This window comes from Notothenia coriiceps, unplaced genomic scaffold, assembly GCF_000735185.1.
Source record: "Notothenia coriiceps isolate Sejong01 unplaced genomic scaffold, NC01 NC01_scaffold00012138, whole genome shotgun sequence".
Lineage (NCBI taxonomy): Eukaryota > Metazoa > Chordata > Actinopteri > Perciformes > Nototheniidae > Notothenia > Notothenia coriiceps.
The window spans coordinates 46,669-52,922 of record NW_011344839.1 but is presented as its reverse complement, the minus strand read 5'-3'; positions in this window follow the sequence as shown (position 1 = coordinate 52,922).

The window sequence follows — 6,254 nt, the reverse complement described above, 5'->3', positions numbered from 1 at the left end:
AAATCTTACTCTGAAAGAGTCAGTGCCTCACCAGCCATGAACCTCACCGCACGTCACTGCTCAACACCCATATGAAACAGAACTGTAAGCAGATTTTTTTCTTTATGGATATTTTACAAATCACTTCCCTTTTAAACTGTATTCTTAACAACTTTTTTTTAATGTCATATAGTATTGTATACCTGTTTACTTTATTCTCTTATTTTTTTACAACTATAATGATCATATAAAGATGTGCCTTTACCTCACTGGTTGGAGAAAAAGCTTCTTATATTCGTTAGCATAGCTAGCTAACCAGATGCTAATAACAACAAAGTTATTGACTGTATGATCAGTATGACAGATGAACAGATCGTCACTGGGCTCTCAACTAAAGACACAGCCACGCAAAAACTGCGGCATGTGTACAGCTCCTTATGGGTATTGCAATTTGTGAAGTCCCGGCCCGGAGCCTTGTTCTGGTGCTCTCCGTTAGAACTACACCCCTGTCAGACGAGACATATACCACGTGATGACACGTTAGACTCGTGTTGTGTTCAAGGACCCTGACCTTGGCCAGGAAAAACAGGCATGCGCTTGTTTAATTATTTTGCGGTCTAGATTTCTTGAATTGTTTTCTTTTTTGCGTGTGTTTATAAATTACCTCGAGGGCCGTACCAAATGGTCTCGCGGGCCGTATCCGTCCCGGAGGTTCCCCACCCCTGCTGTAGTGTATCCTTTGGAGTGCCTTTCTCTTTAAGCCCTCATGCACACACTGTCTGCCTCCTGTGATTGGTCAGCGTTTCCTCTTCTTCATCACAACCTAACAGAAGTCCTGGCAGCTTGTTTTGAGACACAGTTTCTGAATACAGGCTGTGTTCATCACTCTGTTGGTGGAGCACAGTATTATAGCAACTTGACCTGCTTTATAATTATAAAAAGACTTGGAAATCTCAGTTTACAATATTAGACATTTAAAGGCTAAACTACCTTTGCCTGTTGTGCTGTTAACACTGACTGTCCTTTTCTTTAAACTACAGATTTCTTTGAACATTAGCGTCTCTTTATTTTCCGTGCTCTGCCTGTCAATTACACACCGACACCGACACACCTCTTCGTGAGATCTGGAACATACTGTAGGAGGTTTTCTGATATTTCCTCAGACGTTTCTTCTCCGATTTTATTGATAACATTAAACAAGTATAACTAATATCTTTTTAAACTGCAAGGGAATGTGATTTCCATTGGATCTTCAATAAAGGATTGCCATGAGATTGCTTTATGTTGCAAAAAGAGTCTTCCTTGTTCTATAACAATATGTTTGTCCATATGGTCCGAAATGATTTCACATTGTTCTACTATGTGTCTGAGATTTTAAATCAAGATCCAAACGCAGTTCAATTGTTTAATTGTAATTCGGTGAGCTACTCTGGCATGTGAACAGTTTTTGAAAGATCTATTTTTGGAGTTAGTCACTGTTGATGCTTCACAATGTCAGTCATACTTTTGTACCTTTAGATATCCACTGTGGTTTAAAACATCTGCCGTACATCGCCAATGTAAATGAAGCATCTGTCTTATGTCAAAACAACTTGAGTCCCACAATATGAATGTTTTTTTCTTCTAATTGCTATGGTTTGACTTTCGATGAAGATGTACTTGTCAATTTTATCAAGGTGACCTTAGTGATGTACCAATGTTATGAATACTGCTGTATATTGTAGAGTTGTTACATTACGCTTTGGCTGCTTCAACCAAGCATATGCAATATAAAAATGGATGCTTTAGTATGACATAAAAAGTGTAAGTTGAAAATATTGAGAACACTCATGTGTGTTTAAAAAAGTGAGTATAGTATGATGAAATAGTTGTTAGATGCCATACAGTCTTTGCTTGCTTGTTTGTTCACTTCTTCTGCTCTCGTTTCTCGTTCCCCAGGTCTTCACCAAACTGGCTGATCATCGGTTCATCGGACTCTCAGCTGGCCAATCCGAAGCAGAACCCACAGTAAAGGAGGCGTAACTGGAAGAGCTGTTTCCCTCTTTCTCTCTCACTGTATTTTCGTTTAGCTTTTTTAATAAAATATNAAAATCACAGCCCATTCATTTCGCCTTTCTTTGATTCTATCCATGTGGACATGATTTAAGTGTGGGAGGGGTGGTGTCTAACCTCATCTACAAACCCCCCTAGATGAGGTTAGACACCACCCCTCCCACACTTAAATCATGTCCACATGGATAGAATCAAAGAAAGGCGAAATGAATGGGCTGTGATTTTAGTTTTTTAAGCAAACGTTGAGTTCAATAATTTGTACAGCCCTTGTATGGCCCTTGAGAGGAAAAAGGTTCCCCACCCCTGCAATACAGCGATGCTCAGCCTAACAGTATAACTTTTGAACATTAAAGTATGTAAACATGATCTAGTAGAAAATATAAATACAAGTTTGTGAGTCACCTGACGATGAGCATAATATGTCTCCTGTAGAAATGACCTGATTTACTTGAATTATTACATGTCAAAGTACCTGTAAGTCATTTGAGATAATATGCTTACAATTGAACCAGTAAGCAAATCTGTATTGATTGATTACCAACGAATGTGATAAGGAGTGTGTGGAGGTATTTTAAGTTCTACTCCAGTCCTTACAGTACATGTCAAATGTAACAAATAAAGCTTAGCAAAAAGCGGCTGACATACTCTCCAACCACACCTCTGAAGACTCAGCCAGGTGGAACGAGTGAAGGAACCGGTCTGCTTTTCAAATTCGTCTTCAGGACATGGTGAAAAGGCCAGCACCTGTAAGACAGCCAGATTCAGACGTGATTACAGTATCAGACAGTACTCAAGCACATAGATATATATATAAAATACCCAGACTATACTGAAAGGTGGTGGAAACAGAATTGTGTGAATAATGTTTGTTAGAAGTTACCAGTCTCTATGTCTGCAGACTCTGCAACTATGTCCCCAAAATGGTGACTTCAAATCTTTGTATGGATTCACATGAACAAGTTCTCCATTTACACATTCGTACATAATATAACAATAGCTTGCATCAGGACAAAAACATATTAAATATATATTTGACACATGTCACGATTCTCATGTTATGTCACGTTTATAGTTTTGTAGGTTTGGGTGTTTTTGCTGTTTTCCCTGTCATGTTTTCCTCTGGGTTATTGTCTGGTCCTTTTCCCTGTGTTTTTCCTCTTGTCATTAGTTTCCCTGGTGTGTCTAATTGTCTGATTATGTTCACCTGTGGCCCCTGTGTTTTCTCCTCCCTCCTCACCTGTGTCTTGTTGTGTGATTAGTCTTGTGTGTATTTAAGTTCTGGGTTTTCTGTCTGTCTTTGTCGGTTCATCTTGTGTCATGACTAGTTCTGCGGTGAGTGTTCTGTTTTGTCATTGTTTATAAAAATTGAAATAAAGGAGTTTTTTCAGTTTGTGTCTGCATTTGGGTCCTGCTTCCTTCACAAACCGTGACAACACTGATGGGTGTTGATTAGGACACACAAGACGTGATTACAGAGAGGATTTGCAGGCTATTCAATTTTGATTGGACTTCAACATGAAAAGCAACGGGAACGTACCTGGTTGTTTTTGTTTTGCAGTGAGACACTCTGAAAACCAGACCAGAGGTTGTTATTGCAAACTGGGTAAACTAGATAAAAATGTTCCTGCTAAAATTATGATTTAGAAAAACATCCTCAGCCTGGAAGACATGTTTTTCAATTAGACATGGCAGCAGCACTTCCATTCTTTATGACTTGCTCTGTGGTTTGATAGATGGCTCACAGTTTTTGCATGATCGCAGTAAAAACCTGAGGCGTAAATTACTTTCCATGACAGGCCTGCTCTGTATCTGTTTTAAAAGCTCATACTGAGGTTGGTAGAAGTAATGGTGCCATTAAATAATTCACAAATTATGTGTTGAATTTAAAGTTTACTATGACCAACATCTCCCCGGGATGCCAGTCTTAATTCCAGGTGCCACACAGCAAGAAGAGCCACCAAATCAAAGATGGCCCGAGCAATTTATCACCGGTGTTCACGTCCAATTACCAGAGGTTGTGATGAGAAATATGCTCTAAGGGCAATTAACTTCCTGTCTGTCTTGTCAGCTGACTGAGACGACTTTGTCTTATAGATCCATGTCCTTTCTGCGTCTTTTTTTTCTCCCAAACTATCCATCCATCCCTCCACCCTCCTCCCATTTCTCTCCCTATTTGCTTCATTTATTTTTCTCTCAGAGCAGATGAGATAGCTACTGGGCCTACTTACCGAAGAGAAAGAACAAAGGGAAAAGAGAGCGATAACGGGAGATATGAAAAGTGTCTGTCTGTTGGAGTTGTAAGCTGAGCCTTCTGGTTTTGGCTCCTCTCTGTTTGTAAAGCTGTCATAGTTGAAACAACGCCCAGCAGAAGTAACACGCAGATTACAGAGCGCTGTTGTCAGCAAATTGTTTGCTTAGGAATGTCGATTATTCGGTGCCTTCCACAGCATCGGAGGCAGCCAATTCAAAAGTGTGTCAACAACAGTTAAACCATGAAATGTTGCCTTGTTGGGAATGATTTGTAAGAGAAACAGTCACAAATCAACAAGGTCCTTTTTTTTCAATTAGGCAAGAAACAGTTTTTTCTATGATCTGGCCACGCCTCAAATATAAATGTGATACTCAGATACAAGACAAACAAAATAAAAATGGATTTGTTGTGGACAAGAAGCAATGGTATGAAGAAGTATATATTTTTGTATGAAACAGAGGCATGTTTACCCTCTGAGGGGTTTGAGAGGGGGAAAAAAACATCTCAATAATTCACAAACCTGAGAAGAAAAACGAAAATGCTTTGAAACACAATTGAGAGTTGATAGAAGCGCCGGATGGGTTTCAGTGCCATGTTTGTGTGTGCTAAAGGTGCTAAATAAATAAGCTTGGTCATAGACTAATAATTATTTATGTTTTTTTTTTTAACGTTTCAGATTTTATTCAATCCTTTAAATGAGAAGTCAAACATATATTTAATGGTTTATTCAAAAGAAGGATTATCTTTAGATGCCATCCTTGACAATGGCTTAAATAAGATGATACTTGATTAAGTCTTTCCCAGGGTCAAATATGTGGCAGACAAAGTTAATTTTATTCCATTTATAATGTCAATCTGCTCTTCTGAATTGTTAATATATTGTTCATGCCTTCTGTCTCTAAAAGTAGTGCGCTGCTCCCCTGTCTTGTCTTATCTCTCAGAAACACTCACGTCCTGCAATAAAATGAGGAATGTGGAGCATCTTGTGAAGCAGTACTTTAGTTTAGGTTTCTCAAATAACGAAATACTTAATCTTTTGGCACATCAGCATCAGATTATCATAAGTATTAGAACTTTGAAAAGGTTGTGCAAGAAACTATGTCTATTATTTCGAAGAAAGAACCAAACGGACTTGGAGGAGATTGTCTCCTTTCTGCAGGAGGAAATGGCTGGTTCTGGCCGACTACAAGGCTATCGTTGGTTACATCAACGAGCTGTTCAAAGGGGATTTGTTGTTTCACAAGAAACGATGAGACTTGTAATCAAGGCATTGGAACCAGAAGGAGTCTAGTCTACGATAGCCTTGTAGTGGAATCGGAATGAGCTCCCCATTGAAATCAGGACAGCAGATAGCTTACACATCTTCTGGCGCAGACTGAAAACTCATCTCTTTAGACTCCACTTCGAGCGATAGAATTACTAACAAAGAACTGCTAACAAAGCACTTATATACTAATAAAGGACTGGCTTATCTAAAGCCAGTTGAGTAGCACTTGAAATGTTTTCGCTCTATGAAACCTGATGTACTTATATGATTCTGTTTTCTTCAAGGTTCACACTTATTGTAAGTCGCTGTGGATAAAAGCGTCAGCTAAATGTAATGTAATGTAGTCGGCCAGAAGCAGCCATTTCCTCCTGCAGAAAGGAGACAATCTCCTCCAAGTCCGCTTCTCAAGTCACTTATGAAACTACGACTTTAATCTCGTAATTATTCATTTATCCTCGTAATCTTACGACTTTATTCTCGTAATTATTACTTTATTCTCGTAACTATGACTTTATTCTCGAAATCTCTCTGGTTTTTTTTCTAAGTGTGGCCCTAATAGGCCTACTCCGTCGTACCGTCGTACTCAACATCCCGATAGCAATGAATATATTAAATGCTTTGACAATAAATACATAAAAAAAGTCATCTGTGGAAGCCGTAGTACTGTAAAAAGCAGGACCAATCATCTGAGCCGGCCCGGCTAAA